General features: G+C 45.8%; 1 long non-coding RNA gene across 2 annotated transcripts in view; it reads left to right on the forward strand.

Moving 5' to 3' along the window:
* Positions 1-2,745: 2,745 nt before the first annotated feature.
* Positions 2,746-18,883, forward strand: part of LOC134956195 (uncharacterized) — a 32,537-nt gene continuing 16,399 nt past the window's right edge. The window contains exon 1 of one of the 2 annotated variants that reach the window (XR_010186443.1): positions 2,746-2,947. This is a non-coding gene — a long non-coding RNA (uncharacterized LOC134956195). Of the gene's footprint in view, positions 2,948-8,273; positions 8,485-18,883 lie in introns of those variants that run through there. The other variant, XR_010186117.1, reaches the window with a different exon arrangement.

Here is an 18,883-nt window from a genome sequence, read left to right on the forward strand (position 1 = left end):
ACTACCGTACTGTGTCTGCTGCTAATATAGACTGGATGATAATGAGATAAAATTAAAATATATATATATATATATCACACTAGTACTGCAGCCGGACAGGTATATATTATGTAATGACGGACCTGCTGGACACTGTCTGTCAGACTCAGCACTGCAGACTCCTAAAGTAAGCTACTAGTATCAAGAAGATAGAAAAAAAAAAACCACGGGTAGGTGGTATGCAATTATGGATGGACGAGCGACTGCCGACACAGAGGTAGCTACAGCCGTGGACTACCGTACTGTGTCTGCTGCTAATATAGACTGGATGATAATGAGATAAAATTAAAATATATATATATCACACTAGTACTGCAGCCGGACAGGTATATATTATGTAATGACGGACCTGCTGGACACTGTCTGCAGAATGCGTTTATAAAAACACCACACGACGAGTGTTTAACTTTTTCAGGCAGACAATCACAATATACTGGTGGTCAGCAGACAATCACAATACTGGTGGTCAGTGGTCACTGGTCAGTCACACTGGCAGTGGCACTCTGGCAGCAAAAGTGTGCACTGTACTTAAAATATGTACTCCTGCTATAACTGCTCCCCAGTCTCCCCCACAATTAAGCTGTGTGAGCAGTGAGCACTCAGCACAGTCAGATAATGATATACAGTATTACATATGATGCAGCACACTGGGCTGAGCACAGATATGGTATGTGACTGTGTCACACTGTGTATCGTTTTTTTTCAGGCAGAGAACGGATTAATTAAACTGGTGGTCACTGGTCACACTATCAGCAGCAAGTAGTACTCCTCCTAATAATATGCTCCCCAAAATTTGTGTCTCTCTCTAGTACTCTAGTCTAAACGGAGAGGACGCCAGCCACGTCCTCTCCCTATCAATCTCAATGCACGTGTGAAAATGGCGGCGACGCGCGGCTCCTTATATAGAATCCGAGTCTCGCGATAGAATACGAGCCTCGCGAGAATCCGACAGCGGGATGATGACGTTCGGGCGCGCTCGGGTTAACCGAGCAAGGCGGGAAGATCCGAGTCGCTCGGCCCCGTGTAAAAAAACCTGAAGTTCGGGCGGGTTCGGATTCCGAGGAACCGAACCCGCTCATCTCTAGCAGAAATATAACTGAACCTCAAAATAACGTAACTAGCAATAGACCATGATTTTGTCGCAATTGATACAGCTTACTGTTTATTGCAAATTATGAAATCTGGGTAGAGGACCTTGCTGTGTATAATCCATAATTAGTCAGGAGCACACATTAAAGAATTATGAGCATTTGTTGGGTGGTATTCTACAGTTGCATGGCTACTTTTGGGACTCTTGTTTACTGCCTGCCCAGACCTTGGTTTTGGAGATGTGACTATGTTTTGAGACCCTGATTTATTGTATTATTGCCTGCGTGTTCCTGACCTCTGCTTTGGACTTGACACTCCTTATGTTTTTTGATTTACGCTACCTCTGTGTAAAGGGCCCCACACACTACTATGACATGTCCCTCTGACATGTCGCAGGCGATCACCCCGCCAGACTCCTGGTAGGGGGGGGTGCAGGATCGGCCAAGATACATCGTATGCTGTCCTTTTGCATACGATGTATCTTGGGCGATCCAGGCCGATCCCAGCCACGCCTGCGGGGTCGGACCAGATTGAATGTGCAGCACATTCAATCTGGAGGATCCGATCTGATGCTCACGGGAACGTGCATCAGATCGGATTGGAAACGCCTCCAAAATGACCGATTTCATCCGATATATCAGGCCGAATGCCCAAAATCGGATTAAATCGAGTTTTATCGTCCTAGTGTATGGGGCCCTTTAGACTTTGCTGTACACATGGATAGTGACTGTGTCTTTGCTGTTACCCCTCACACAAGTGGACACACCCACTGAAACTTGGTCACACCTACTCCACTTCTAACTCCACCCCTCCTTGATAGCCCAACCACTTATGGTGCCCCCCCTGTAATTTTTTTCTGGATCCGCCCCTGTGTGTCGCTTAGCTTAGTCATACAGCCACCTCGGTGCAACCTTTTGGCCTAAAAACAATATTGTGAGGTGTGAGGTGTTCAGGATAGACTGGAAATGAATGTTACTGAGGTTAATAATACCGTAGGATCAAAATTACGCCCAAATTCTGTGATTTTAGCTGTTTTTATGTATTTTTCAAAAATCATCCATATCCAAAAACAAAAACAAAACACGAAAGGGTGGTTTTGGTAAAACCAATCCAGATCCAAAACCCGAGCATGGAACAAGAACCAAAACCAAAACACGAAAGTGTCCGCCGCACATCACTACTAGGAGCCAAACCATGCAAGCAACGACATTACAAGATATGCACGTGTAACACCCTATTATCTATGCTCACTGGGGTGAAGAGAAGATATTTCTAAATAGGCAAGGACCCTATGAATAGATATACCTGGTATGCTAGGTGTAAATATATGAATTGTTTATAATATACATATTGTAATAAAAGTGTAACTATTTTAAGTATATAATATATATGGGGGATGCTGGAGGACGATATATCCCTATGGGTATTGAACTAGGGGATTATATGAGTAAATTGGCACGAGCGGGGATAGAGAGACTAGTCCAGAATCCCCTCATGCTGTAAAAAGTGTGATCGCATGCGGGGGAGGACTTCAAGCAGCGCACAAGGATAATGTCAGTTAGAGACCGTTACCCCCCGGGAAGAGGAGAGCCGGAGCGGTGAGGCAGATGGAGAGAGACAGGGTGGAAGGCTATATGCGGCCAGCTGAAGGGAGCTGAGTGACTGGCGGAGGAGGAGGCCAGAGAGGCGAGCTGGGGGAGCAGCGGATACCGCTAACCTGATCCATCTCCCGGAGACTGATGAACGGAGGCAGGCGGGCGATGAGCTGTTGTGACGGAAATAACCCCAGCTGTAACCAGATCTGCTAATGATGCTGCAGGTACGGGGGGAGCGATGCCCACTGCTGTTATAGTGCTGCCTATAGTGTGAAACGCCCCTATCTGATACTTGCCCAATAAGGGACATAAAGGGCAGCACTGCAATAGGAGCAAGACAAAGGGAATATCCTCTTGAGGGGGGGCCAGTAATCCTATATATAATTACAGCCCTCAAATACATAGTGCAGCACAGTCAGAGGAGCAAGAGGAAAGGGACTACTCTTTTGGGGAGCAGTAAGCCTGCCTACTAACAGCCGCACGTAGGTCCATAATACAGCCAGAACAGCAAGGACCAGGAAGGTAAATTCAGGAGCTTTATGTGATTTACATGGTTTTCACTTAATAATACTCCCTACACAGCGATGGGAACTGAGGAGGAACTTTGATAACGGGCTGTAAGTGCGTATGGATGAGAGGCTATAGGGACGCGCAGCACTGCCCAGCTAGGTGAACCCGGAGATGTTGCATTGCTGGTAAGGGGTATCGCTTTTACACAAGTGCCGATAGACCGCAACTATACCCCTCTACCAGGATAAATATCCCCTCCAGTGACAGAGAAATTACCGAGATAAATTTCCACTCAGTGGCAGGAGAGGGAGTCACCGCACCTTTCACCTCCCCTCTACCTATCGAACTCATCTCTGTCAGGAAAATAGGGAAGGTATAGTGGAACTCTGGGGAAGCAACCGTAGTAAGTGATCAAACCCCTTGCCGTGGAATTGAGTGACACACCTAGGAGGAGAATATATATATATATATAATTCTAGATTGGTATTATCAACAGGATCCCATCGTTGGCCAAGCGTGGCCCAACTATCATCACTGTACACTGGGCCCCAACTGTGCACCAACATGTTACCTCAATTACTACACCCAGAGAGACACAGAGACTGGAGTAATTGATTAGCGATAGTATTACACTAGGTAATACAATAAGTCTTAAGACTAATTACCTTATCAATTTTTTCTACCTAACCGGTTATGTTGATTTTTTTGTAATGCATGCAGGAGGAAGTGTATAGGAATTGGTATACATTAACATAGTAATATTTATAGAGTGTTAGTGTTGTTAACGGTATAACATTTAAATAAAATGTAAATTCTGCTGTTGTGAAAATGCACTGTATTGCTGAACAATAAATACTTACCAGGACTACCGAACTCCGAACGAACACGTTATTAAGGGATCTGGAAGAAACGAAAAAAACAAGCGGTGGTAAATATAGGTAATAAGTTATTATTGAGTAAAGTGTATTGATATATATCCTTTCTTGGCTTTCCCAAGCAAGCCTATAATATCCATAACGCTTGGGTGGAGGCACACATAGTCTACAGTGTAGTACAACCCCATTACTATTAGTGCCACTAATTTGGGAGGGATTACATTGGAGGCACTGCTGAGATCCTTAGGGGAGTGGCTTATTTTGGTTATAGGACTGTATAATAGGGATCATGGAGGAAGTAACAGTTGCTGCGGTATATCTATGGTGTATAGAGAAGGGGGTGGAACCCCTTTGCAGTTTCGGATTAAGGAGAAATCTGTCAGACCATAGTGATGAAGTAATTCTTAAATTGGTGGGGAGTTTATATGGTATCGACCAGCCCTGCGTTGTTGACCGATGGAAAGGGCCGTATGGTGATACCTATGCAGTATTGATTAGCAACCGAAACCCATTGGATTCGACATTAATCCCAAGTTTGATGGTACTGGAAGGGGTCATAGGACAGAAAGTACAGGTTCTGTGGCCTGAAGGAGGAGACCGCGGCGATGAAGAGACTACCTCTGGGGGGGACGTTGGTATCAGGGACCCAATATCTGGGGGGGTTTCTTTGCACTACCAGTAACGAGCAGGAACCCACTGCGACCAAAGATGAGGCTACCGGAACCGGAGTTGAAACGGCAGTAGACAAGATGGTTAGCCAATTAGAACGATGGCACTATGAAGGTGGATATCGTCGTTTGAGAATATTTTCCTGAATTACTCCAGTGCCGGCTGGAGAAGAGACATACGACAACTGGCGAGAAGCAGCTATTCAACACTCGGAGGAATGGCAATATCCAGAGCACATAAAAAAACAGCGCATAGTGGAGAGTCTTCGGGGACCCGCTATGGGGGTTATACAGGCCACAAGGTGAAGTACAGCATCAGCTACCCTGAAAGACTATATCGAAGCGCTGGATTTTTCATTTGGCACTATCGAGGATGTGGGGGACCTAATGGCACGACTGACTCGTATGTATCAAGAACCCGGGGAGACTTTGACTCACTACATCTACCGGGTGGATAGATTGATCTATAAAATTGTGGATAAAGGTGGTATAGCTCCTGAGGGTGTCAATGAGAGCCGTAGGAAGCAAGTGTTAAAAGGGGCATTGACTATCCACTCTGTTGCCCAGCGCCTTCGATGTACCATGGCTTCGGGTCCCCCACCTACCTTAACTGACTTAGTAAAGGAAGTAAGGTTAGAGGAGGTACAAATTGAAACTCGAGAAAAAACTATCAAGAAGGTAAAGGTGGTACTACCTACTCCGGCTCCTCCACTTCTTGAAGATCGTTTGTTCAAATTGCTCGAAGAGCAAAACAAGAAAATAGATCAGTTAATTGCCCTACAGGCCAATACTACATCTAGGTCCTACTGGCCCCCTGGTGGGGAGAGTGGGAGGAGTCATGGAAGTGGAAGTCGAGCTCACATTATTTGTTATAGTTGCAGACAACCTGGACATCGGTCCTTTGAATGTCCAAGTGGGAGGCTGGAAGAACGGGAAAGTCAGCAGGACTCTGGTCAGAGGAGAGGGGCTCAGTGGGAAAACCCCAACGGGAGTGCTGTGACCCCCTCACAGGCTCCCCAATAATAAATGTTCTAGCAATGGGGAGTGCACAATGGTCTTCAACCATCCCTGAGACGCTAATGGGGCATGCTCCCCTGGTGAAGGCCATAATAAATGGACATGACGGTACAGTACTGATGGATAGTGGATCACAAGTGTCCATCTAGTTTGAGACTTGGTATAAGAACCATTTGCCCGATGTACCCATTCAACCTCTATGTGGTCTTACTATTTGGGGATTGAGTGAGCAGAAGTATCCGTACTTGGGCTATATCATTATTTAAATTACCTTTGACCCCGGACTGATTACTCCAAATGAAACTGTTCAACTGGTTGCATTGGTGTGTCCAGATTCGCCGGGGGACAACGGCCAACTCGCTGCCATTGTGGGAACTAACACCAATATGTTCCGCCATCTCATGCGATGGTGCGAGAAGCAAGAGAGAGAGAATAAAGTCATACTAAATACTTCCCCTGAAAGGAGTAACTATGAGTATCCTGTAATTGGAAGTCATGTTGTGAGGGGTGCTGACGAAGCAATTCATGATTCTGACGACATATCGATACAGAGCAAGCTTGAGAGCTGTTTTGAGGGAAGCGACATTGATGACAAAAGTAGGCAGCGGTTAATAGAACAGCTTAAGGTGATGGAGAATGTGTTTTCTAAGAGCGATTGGGATCTAGGGACCACCTCGGGAGTGTAGCATCACATCAAATTGAATAATGACACTCCCTTCCGGGAGAGATCCCAAAGATTGGCCCCTGCCGATTTCGACGATGTAAGGGTGCATCTACGTAATCTTCTGGAAAATAATGTAATTGCCGATTCGGAGAGTCAATATGCTTTCCCCATTGTAGTCGCTCGTAAGAAAAATGGAGAGATCAGGTTGTGTATAGACTACAGGACCCTGAACAGTAGGACGATGCCCGATCAGTACACGGTGCCGAAAGTGGATGAGGCATTAGATTGCCTCCAGGGAAATCAGTGGTTCTCTGTCCTTGACCTGCGCTGCGGGTATCATCAGATCCCGATGAGTGCGGCGGACAGAGCAAAAACAGCATTCATCTGTCCTATCTTTGAGTTCTTGAAAATGCCGCAAGGCATAAGAGGGGCCCCGGCTACGTTTCAGAGAACTATGGAGAAAACTGTCGGTGACATGTGCTACCGTAAAGTGTTGGTATACCTCGATTACATCATCGTATTTGGGAAGGACCTGGAGGAGCACAATAATAAGAATTTACTCACCGGTAATTCTATTTCTCGTAGTCCGTAGTGGATGCTGGGACTCCTTAAGGACCATGGGGAATAGCGGCTCCACAGGAGACTGGGCACAATTTGATAGTCACGTCAAGGAACGCCATTTAATGCAAGGGGATCGAGCGTTAATTCGGGCTTTAGGAGTGCCTAGAAAACAGAAACTGCATAATCGATGGAGATCTGAACTGTATATGGTAGTGAAGCAGTTGACGAATATTCCTGCCTACCAGCTCATACCGGTCAATGGGCAGGGACCAAGGGTAACTTACCATCGACAGCACTTGCTTATATCTCACAAGATATCCGATGGGAGGGAATGGGGAATCCTCGGACACAAGGAGAGAAGACTAATAAAAGTACTAAGCCGAATCCCGTGAATATCTATGATGTAGGAGAGGAGGAAGATGCAAAGCTGGAGGATTATCCCATGGGATTTTATTATCAGGAGATGATGGATGACAGGATAGCACCTGAACCACCCATGGATGTAGTATCTGAGAAGCGGAGACCCGTCCAGAGTTGGGGACGAGATGATGGGGGTATTGTGGATGATGGTAGTTGGGGAAACAACGAAGATTCATATGTAATGGAAGAAGCTGGGGGAGAGATAGGGAATGTCCCTACTCAGGTATCTATGTCCCCTAGACCGCAAAGAGTTCGTAAACCCCCTAGAATACTCACCTATGAGCAGTTGGGAACCCCTACCGAAGTTCCATTGGTATTGCATCCTCACGTGGTATTGTCATGGCCATATTTTGGGTATACTTTATCCCATGTCATTGTTAGTTAAAACCATAGAGCACTTTTATAGATGGTGATGTCCACTTCAAATCTAAGTGTACTCACCAGGGGGAGAGTGTAACACCCTATTATCTATGCTCACTGGGGTGAAGAGAAGATATTTCTAAATAGGCAAGGACCCTATGAATAGATATACCTGGTATGCTAGGTGTAAATATATGAATTGTTTATAATATACATATTGTAATAAAAGTGTAACTATTTTAAGTATATAATATATATGGGGGATGCTGGAGGACGATATATCCCTATGGGTATTGAACTATGGGATTATATGAGTAAATTGGCACGAGCGGGGATAGAGAGACTAGTCCAGAATCCCCTCATGCTGTAAAAAGTGTGATCGCATGCGGGGGAGGACTTCAAGCAGCGCACGAGGATAATGTCGGTTAGAGACCGTTACCCCCCGGGAAGAAGAGAGCCGGAGCGGTGAGGCAGACGGAGAGAGACGGGGTGGAAGGCTATATGCGGCCAGCTGAAGGGAGCTGAGTGACTGGCGGAGGAGGAGGCCAGAGAGGCGAGCTGGGGGAGCAGCGGATACCGCTAACCTGATCCATCTCCCGGAGACTGATTAACGGAGGCAGGCGGGCGATGAGCTGTTGTGACAGAAATAACCACAGCTGTAACCAGAGCCGCTAATGATGCTGCAGGTACGGGGGGAGCGATGCCCACTGCTGTTATAGTGCTGCCTATAGTGTGAAACGCCCCTATCTGATACTTGCCCAATAAGGGACATAAAGGGCAGCACTGCAATAGGAGCAAGACAAAGGGAATATCCTCTTGAGGGGGGGCCAGTAATCCTATATATAATTACAGCCCTCAAATTCATAGTGCAGCACAGTCAGAGGAGCAAGAGGAAAGGGACTACTCTTTTGGGGAGCAGTAAGCCTGCCTACTAACAGCCGCACGTAGGTCCATAATACAGCCAGAACAGCAAGGACCAGGAAGGTAAATTCAGGAGCTTTATGTGATTTACATGGTTTTCACTTAATAATACTCCCTACACAGCGATGGGAACTGAGGAGGAACTTTGATAACGGGCTGTAAGTGCGTATGGATGAGAGGCTATAGGGAAGCGCAGCACTGCCCAGCTAGGTGAACCTGGAGATGTTGCATAGCTGGTAAGGGGTATCGCTTTTACACAAGTGCCGATACACCGAAACTATACCCCTCTACCAGGATAAATATCCCCTCCAGTGACAGAGAAATTACCGAGATAAATATCCACTCACCTCCCCTCTACCTATCGAACTCATCTCTGTCAGGAAAATAGGGAAGGTAGAGTGGAACTCTGGGGAAGCAACCGTAGTAAGTGATTAAACCCCTTGCCGTGGAATTGAGTGACACACCTAGGAGGAGAATATATATATATATATATATATATATATATATATAATTCTAGATTGGTATTATCCACAGGATCCCATCATTGGCCAAGCGTAGCCCAACTATCATCACTGTACACTGGGCCCCAACTGTGCACCAACATGTTACCTCAATTACTACACCCAGAGAGACACAGAGACTGGAGTAATTGATTAGCGATAGTATTACACTAGGTAATACAATAAGTTCTAAGACTAATTACCTTATCAATTTTTCTACCTAACTGGTTATGTTGATTTTTTTGTAATGCATGCAGGAGGAAGTGTATAGGAATTGGTATACATTAACATAGTAATATTTATAGAGTGTTAGTGTTGGTAACGGTATAACATTTAAATAAAATGTAAATTCTGCTGTTGTGAAAATGCACTGTATTGCTGAACAATAAATACTTACCAGGAATACCGAACTCCGAACGAACACGTCATTAAGGGATCTGGAAGAAACGAAAAAAACAAGCGGTGGTAAATAAAGTGTATTGATATATATCCTTTCTTGGCTTTCCCAAGCAAGCCTATAATATCCATAACGCTTGGGTGGAGGCACACATAGTCTACAGTGTAGTACAACCCCATTACCATTAGTGCCACTAATTTGGGAGGGGTTACACAAGCAACTCACAAGGAACACCAATCCACAACAATGCACAAATAAAAATTATTTTGAGAGCAGACCACAAGCGCTGTTAGGTAGACTCTGTAAGGAGTATTCTTGATTCTTCTGCACAGTTGCCCTCATTCCGAGTTGTTCGCTCGTTAGTGGTTTTCGCAATGGAGCGATCTCTCGCAAACTGCGCATGCGCAATGTTCGCAGTGCGTCTGCGCCAAGTAAATTTGACAAAAAGTTAGGTATTTTACTCACGGCTTAACAAAGAAATTTCTTCGTTCTGGTGATCGGAGTGTGATTGACAGGAAGTGGGTGTTTCTGGGCGGAAACTGGCCGTTTTATGGGTGTGTGCGGAAAAACGCTGCCGTTTCTGGGAAAAACGCAGGAGTGGCTGGAGAAACGGGGGAGTGTCTGGGCGAACGCTGGGTGTGTTTGTGACGTCAAACCAGAAACGAAACTGACTGAACTGATCGCAGTAGCAGAGTAAGTCCCGAGCTACTCAGAAACTGCAAAGAAATTTCTATTCACAATTATGCGAATCTTTCGTTCGCAATTCTGCAAAGCTAAGATTCACTCCCAGTAGGCGGCGGCTTAGCGTGTGCAAAGCTGCTAAAAGCAGCTAGCGAGCGAACAACTCGGAATGAGGGTCAGTATTCCCTATATTCTCCACCAAAAAATAAAAGATGTTGTCACACGTTACAGAACAACCTCTTCTATTTAACTAGACTTCACTGGAACCTTGGACTCACCTCAACTTAGTGACATGTGTTCATCAAAAGGTTTCTTTAGTTTTCTCACCATCAAAGTACCAGAACCCACAATATTTTCCTTAGGATTAATAGATCCCTATGTTTATCAAAAGGTATCTTTAGTTGTGCCGTCACCCCAAAAGTAGGCCTTCAGAGTCAGAGCCGGATTAAGGGGGGGGGGGGGGGGGGGGGCTGCATCTCTCTCTCCCAGTCGTCACTCTCTCTCTCCCTGTCGTCACTCTCTCTCTCTCCCTGTCGTCACTCTCTCTCTCCCTGTCGTTACTCTATCTCTCCCTGTCATTACTCTCTCTCCCTGTCGTCACTCTCTCTCTCTCCCTGTCCCTGCTGTCACTCTGGCTGTCCCTGCTGTCACAATTTCAGCTCATTCAGTGTGCTACAATGTGAATGTCGGCTCATTCAGTGTGCTTCAATGTGAATGTCAGCTCATTCAGTGTACTATAATGTGAATTTCGGCTCATTCAGTGTACTATAATGTGAATTTCGGCTCTTTCAGTGTGTTATAATGTGAATTTCGGCTCATTCAGTGTGCCACAATGTGAATTTCGGCTCATTCAGTGTGCTATAATGTGAATTTCGGCTCATTCAGCGTGCTGTAATGTGAATTTCGGCTCATTCAGTGTGCTATAATATGAATTTCGGCTCATTCAGCGTGCTATAATGTGAATTTTGGCTCATTCAGCGTGCTATAATGTGAATTTTGGCTCATTCAGCGTGCTATAATGTGAATTTTGGCTCGTTCAGCGTGCTATAATGTGTTATTTCGGCTCATTCAGCGTGCTATAATGTGAATTTCGGCTCGTTCAGCGTGCTATAATGTGAATTTCGGCTCATTCAGCATGATATAATGTGAATTTTGGCTCATTCTGTGTGCTATAATGTGAATTTCGGCTCGTACTGTGTGCTAGAATGTGAATTTAGGCTCGTACCGTGTGCTATAATGTGAATTTCGTCTCATTCTGCGTGCTATAATGTGAATTTTGGTTTGTACCGTGTGCTATAATGTGAATTTCGGCTCGTACCGTGTGCTATAATGTGAATTTCAGCTCGTACCGTGTGCTATAAGGTGAAAGGGGCACCAGTACTAGATAGTATAAGGGGTTCTACTACACTGGGCACGCCCCCTTTTGGGTGACCACGCCCCCTATTCTGGAGCGCTTGCGTCCTTGACTTTTCTATACCCCCACTTCAAAATTTCCACTTTGACCACTGGATATATATATATATATATTCTATACCAGACTGGAGAGGGCTGCGTCGATCTTTCTATAGTGGAGGTCGCCATACCCAGAGCTGGATTAAGGAGGGACACTAGGGATATGTACTTCTGGGCAATTTTAGACCTTAGGGCCCTCCTGTCTTAAATACCCCGGCCCCCAGGGATGGATTAAGCCCTCGGGGGGCCCATGGCACCAAAGACAGCAGGGCCCCCCAGAGGACCTCCAGCCCCCACAGTCCCCCCCCTCCACCCCGCTGCTCACCTCCCGTGGTCACAGGCAACGGGAGCCGCGCTGCAGCAGGGGGAGAAGAGAAGACACCAGGCTGCCAGGGTATGAGGGATCCACGCTGCCGGGGGAGGAGTGCGGCTGTGCATGCGGCTTCCTCCCCCTCCTCTCGGGCAGCACGGTCGGGGACTGAGTCAAGCAATCTCCAGCCTCTGCCGCCAGCAGCATCTCTCCTGGCAGCAACGAAGGCTGGAGATTGCTTGACTCAGTCCCCGACCGTGCTGCCCGAGAGGAGGGGGGAGGAAGCCGCATGCACAGCGTGGATCCCTCCTGCCCCGGAAACCTGTAGATCGGTGCAGAGCTTCGGCCAGGGGGCCCCTTAAAACAGGGGGGCCCGGGGTACTGACCCCCGGGGCACCCCCCTTAATCCGGCTCTGCCGGCCCCCCAAAGCCTTAATCCAGCTCTGTTCAGAGTAATTTCTTGCCAGTATCAACGATTAGAAAACAGTTGTGAAGTTCTTCCTCATACATTTATTAACATATATGGACGTCCACAACGAATAAAACTTCTTTTACAAGACATATAAAAACAGTTCAGAAAACAAGTTTGTTCCACTCTACTCCATAAGAAACCATGAGCACAATTCCTCTCACCATTCACGTATCGGGAAAACAAAAAATGGGAGATAAAAAATGTTTAAAGTAGATATGTTACCAAATGGTAAGCAGCAGTGGAAACCAAAACCTGAGGGTCCTCAAATACCAACGCGTTTTGGAATATGCTTCCTTTGTCAGGTTGTAGAGCAGACAATCCCCTAATGGATATTTATACACTTCAGCATGGTCATGTGATGTCCAGCCAATCATAACACTTTCTCCATAAAATATACGTTATGGTAAGAACTTACCATTGATAATGGTATTTCTCCTAAGTCCACAGGATCCACAGGATAACATTGGGATATTATGAAACGACAGTGGATTTGAACCAATCGGTCAAAGCTTTTTGACCTCCCAGCATGCAACGGCCCGTCCATATATCCCCATCTCCTGGCTCAGGCAAATCAGTTGTATTCCCAAAGCTCAAGGCAGTAGAATCATAGATAGCCCTAATCAGGCGAGAAGAACACACATGCACATCCTTCCGCACAAGAAAGAAGAGGTTAGTGAGTAAAAGGATCCTCAAATCAGGTGCATCAGGGTGGGATCCCTGTGGATCCTGTAGACTTAGGAGAAATACCGTTATCATCGGTAAGTTCTTACCATAACGTATATTTCTCTGGCAGGGTCCACAGGTTATCCACAGGATAACATTGGGATTTCCCAAAGCAATTTAGTGGTGGGAAGGCTCCTGATTGGACAGGAGAATCCTTCGCCCGAATTCAGCATCGTGAGAGGCAAAGGTATCCATGGCATAATGTCTAATGAATGTGTTAATGGAAGACCATGTAGCTGCCTTACATATCTATTCTGCTAAAGCACCACATTGTGCTGCCCATGATGTAGAGTAGAGTGAGCAGATGGGAGTAGAGTGAGCAGAGACATTAGCCAGAACAGGGAGATCAACTTGAGAATATGCTTCTGAAATCATCATCCGAAGCCACCTTGCCAGTGTCTGCTTATCAGCAGACCATCCTCTCTTGTAATATCTGTAGAGAATTAAGAGAGAATCTGTCTTTCTGATGGCACTGGCACGATCCATGTAGATCCTTAAGGCACGGACCACGTCCAGCGATGCATGTCCCGGAGAAAGGTCTGGCCCCTGGAAGGCCGGGACTACAATTTCTTCGTTAAGGTGGAATTTAGATATCACCTTAGGAAGATACCCAGATCTAGTTCTGAGAACTGCTTTATCTGGATAAAAAATCAGAAATGGGGAACGACATGACAATCTGACACTCTTCCAGCTGTCGCCATGGCCAGTAGAAAGAGAACTTTAGCTGTCAACCATTTAAAATCCACTTTATTTAGTGGTTCAAATGGGGCAACTTGAAGGACCTTTAGGAGTAAACCTAAGTCCCAAGGCACTGTAGGAGGAACAAAAGGGGTTGAATGTGCAGCATTCCCTGGAAAAAAGTACGCACATCCTGTAAGTTGGCAATTTTCTTTTGGAACCATACAGTCAATGCTGACACTTGCACTCTCAAGGAAGCCACCTTCAGACCTTTATTGATTCCTGCCTGAAGGAATGCTAAGACCCTGAAATTTTTGAAAGACCGATGGTCCATTTTCCGTTCACTGCACCAATGAATATAGGTTTGCCATCATTCGAGCTGAGGAAGGTTTCCTTGCTCTGAGCATTGTTTGAATTACCTGTTGTGAGAATCCTCTTGACTTCAGGATAGAGGTCTCAAGAGCCACGCCGTCAAAGACAGTCAATCCAGATGTCTGTGATAACAAGGACCCTGTGTCAGTAGATCTGGATGTTGAGGGAGCAGGAATGGAGCCTCCATCGACATTCTCTGCAGATCTGTGTACCAATGTCTTCTGGGCCAAGCCAGAGCTATTAATATCACAGCACCCTTTTATTTGATTTATTATTCTCACCACCCTGTGTAATAAGGTGATTGGAGGAAACACATAGGCCAGATGAAATTCCCATATAACCGACAAGGCATCCACAAAGATCACTCTGGGATCCTTTGTTCTTGACCCGTATGCGGGAACCTTGTTGTTCTGATGATACGTCATGAGATCTATCTCTGGCAACCCCCACTTGTCGACTAGGGTCTGGAAGACCTCCGGATGTAGTGCCCATTCGCTTGCCTGAATAGCATGTCGACTGAGAAAATCCGCTTCCAAGTTTAGGACTCCCAGAACGAATACTGCGGACAATGCTGGATGATAAAGTTCTGCCCCCCAGTGTGTGACTTAACTCCTTCATAGCTTTTTGGCTGCGAGTTCCTACTTGATGGTTGAGGTACGCTACTGCCATCGCATTGTCCGAGCAGATCTGAACTGGTTTTCCCCGAAGGATGTCCTTTGCCTGAATCAGTGCCATGTATATGGCCCGAAGTTCCAATAAATTTATTGGTAGGCAACCTTCTTCCTTGGTCCATTGCCCCTGGAAACAAAACCTTACTGACACTGCTCTCCAGCCCTGGAGACTGGCATGCGTTCCCAATCTGTTATCCAAAAGGGTCTCCCCTTATCCAGAAGGGATGTCTGTAGCCACCAGGCTAATGACCTTCTTACTTCCATCGTAAGGACCATAGTCTGCGTTTTTATCATCTGATGCAACCCATTCCATTTGGCAAGGATCAGATGCTGCAGAGGCCTTGAGTAGAACTGTGCATACTCCACCATGTCGAATGTTGACACCATGGGGTGTATTTACTAAAAACCCGAGTTTGTCCGATTTGTGTTTTTTTTTTTCGAAGTTGCAACACGGGAATTTACTAAGCACAAATCTCGGCAGTGTTTGGGCAATTCGTAATGGTTTTCACGGCTAAGTTCAGAAATACGAATGAATAGACCATCGGTCAAACGCGGCTGTTTGTTCATACAACACGGGAATTTACTATTCATTCGTATTTGGGTGTTAGTTTCTGAATGCTCTACTGCGGCGGGTTTTTTTGCGAATCGTTAAAAAAAGCAGCAAAAAAATAGACCTGCTTTTTCCAGGCGAGTTTGGATAATCATGCACGGATCAGTGAGATCTGTGCATGGTTATCTATGGGAAAGGGTCTGTTTAGTGTAAAAAAGGTAAAAAAAAATTGCGTGGGGTCCCCCCTCCTAAGCATAACCAGCCTCGGGCTCTTTGAGCCAGTCCTGGTTGTAAAAATACAGGGGGAAAATTGACAGGGGTTCCCCCATATTTTAACAACCAGCACCGGGCTCTGTGCCTGGTCCTGGTGCAAAAAATACGGGGGACAAAAGACGTAGAGGTCCCCCGCATTTTTAACACCAGCACCGGGCTCCACTAGTCAGAGAGATAATGCCACAGCCGGGGGACACTTTTATATTGGTCCCTGCAGCCGTGGCATTATCCCCCCAACTAGTAACCCCTGGCTGGGGTACCCTGGATGGAGTGGGGACCCCTTAAATCAAGGGGTCCCCCCCTCCAGCCACCCAAGGGCCAGGGGTGAAGCCCGAGGCTGTCCCCCCATCCAAGGGCGGTGGATAGGAGGCTGATAGCCTTTTGTGTAAAAAAAAACGAAGGCCCTGGCCTTCGTCTATACCCGTGACGGGCTGGTACAAAAAAACCTTAGAGAAGGGTGCTTCTTGAAAGCAAATGCATAACCTAGAGTTACCGCTTCCTGCACCCAGGCATCTGTTGTAGACTGCTGCCAGATCTGTGAAAACTGAAGAAGTCCCCCCCCCCCCCCCCCTCCCCACCCTGGGATCCCCCAGGTGGAGGCCCGCACCATCTGGCTGATGGCTTACTTTCTGTTTTACCAACCGGTCCTCTGGTAGCCCAATGCTTTTTAGTCTTACCAGACTTGTTGTATTGGGGCTGCGTGCCATCACTTTTTCCTTTAGCTTTTTCCTGAGACCCGAAAGGGCCAAAAAGCTGAACTTTAGGTTTGAATTTGTATGTGGAAGGAAACTTTACCTTCTTGGAGTCTGCTTTTGACTCCAAAATATCTGTCAATTCTTTACCAAAAAGAATATCTCCAGAAAAAGGCAAAGATTCCAAAACCTTCTTAGATTCTGAATCAGCTTTCCACGTACTTAGCCAAACTGCTCTGCGAGCAGCTATTGTTGAAGCTGATGCCCTGGAGGCAATATTACCCATATCTAATGCTGCTTCTTCCAAGAACATCGCAGCCTGTTTTATATGTGCTATATGGGATTTTTGCTCTCTAGATGCCATTGAAAAATCCCATGCATCAGCCCGGGCAGCCACTGCCTGTGCCATCCAAGCTGAAGCTATGGCTGGTCTTATGACTGCCCCAGACAGGGACAAAAAAAAAAAAATTTCATCTACTCTCCCATCCGTGACATCATTTAATGATGTTGAAGGCAGAGGTAATGTAGATTTTCCCACTAATTGAATCACATGCATATCTACTTTGGGAGCCACCTCCCTTTGTAAATAATCCCCAGCTGGAAGAGGATAATTGGAATCCCATTTCCTAGGAATTCTGAACTTCTTACTGGGCGTAGCCCAAGCCTCTTCCATGATTTCCGTCAGCTGATCTGACCCGGGAAACTCAGTTTTAACTGTTTTGGTATGTTTAAACACAGGTGCTTTGGTTTTTAACACTGGTTTGCTGATTCCTCTAAGGATAGAATGGCTTTCATTGTCTTAATTAACTCAGATACATCCACTGAGCTGAGACCTTCCTCTTCTTTGCATGCCAAACCAGAGTTTATTGAGCTTTCATCCTCCGATGAATCCTCATCTGAAACATGTGTAGCCTGTGAGGATGAAGATTTACTTACCGCTGGCTTATCAGTCTGTTTCTTTTGAAAGGCTGCTGATGGAAGTGATAAACTGCAGGTGGGAAGCTTTATGTAAGGGTTAATCGTGTAACCTATCTATCACTGGTACAGGAGTTGGAATTATCTGCTCAGCTATACTGCATAATGTTTGTGCAAACATAGCCCAAGGGGGATCAACCTGTACCTGAATCTGCCTTTTATTCTGGTGAAAGCTAAAACAATTTGCACACAAACCATCCTGAACCAGATCCTGAGAGGTTAACCCAGCTTTGCAAGACAAACATGATATGAGTGTTGGTGTTGCTGTGAGTATATCTTCCTCACCTTTGCCACTCTTAGACATGATAAATAATCAACACTTACATAGTGTACTACACAATTTGTGACTGTAAACACTTTATGCTTTTTAAAGTGACATACAATCCGAACCTTCCCTGCTAGGCACCAGCATTGAGGATCGGAATAGAAAAAAACTGACAGAATATATAGTAAAATCAGCAGTCACACTAGCAGTCAGTCACATGTTATACATTAGTATAATAAGCAATATGAGCACATAATCAACTACAAATACATTTCAAGTATGTAGGAGAACATATTACTGAATCATGTTTAAAAAGATCTACCGTATTCAGACGCATAGCGAAAGAAACAACAGTAATAGTATACAGACTCATATGCAATAGGCACTTTTCTAACTATTCATACTCAAAAGGTAGATAGAGACTTAGTGCTGTATTACCCGTACTCAGTAGAGTGGGATACAGGGAGACTCACCCCGCTTCCAGAACCGATCAATACATTTACGAATGTTCAGTGGATCCAGATGCTACTCGTGTACACTACCGCTCCATGAAGCTATAGTGAACACAGACGCTCAGTGACAGTGGCGTAACTAGAAATTTTTCTCCCCCAAGCCAAAAAATTATTCGGCGCCCCCCCCATCCCCCATAATTGGCACTATTAAAGGGACAAACATGCGTGCACCGCAAAAAGGGGGCGTGGCTTCATTGGAATGGGCATGGCTTCGCATAAAGGGGCGTGGCATTGCAGGAAAAGACTACCTTATACCCCAGTTTTGCAACCTGCACGCCCAGACGTTGGCCACCACAGGAAAGAAAAATAATCCTGATTCATGCCCCTTACATTATTTGTCATTTTTCCTCCTTATAGTAATGCCCGGTATACATTATGCCACATACTGCAATGGCCCTTAGACATTATGCCACACACAATAATGCACATGACACAATATGCACACACCATAATGCCCCCGACACATTATGCCACACACCGTAATGCCCCCGACACATTATGCCACACACCGTAATACCTGTGACACATTATGACAGGAATCGCAATGCCCGTTATACATTATGCTACACACTGCAATGCCCCTGATACATTATAGCACATACAATGCATGTGACACATTATGACACACACTCCAATGACCC

The sequence above is a fragment of the Pseudophryne corroboree genome, chromosome 1 (genome assembly GCF_028390025.1).
Source record: "Pseudophryne corroboree isolate aPseCor3 chromosome 1, aPseCor3.hap2, whole genome shotgun sequence".
Lineage (NCBI taxonomy): Eukaryota > Metazoa > Chordata > Amphibia > Anura > Myobatrachidae > Pseudophryne > Pseudophryne corroboree.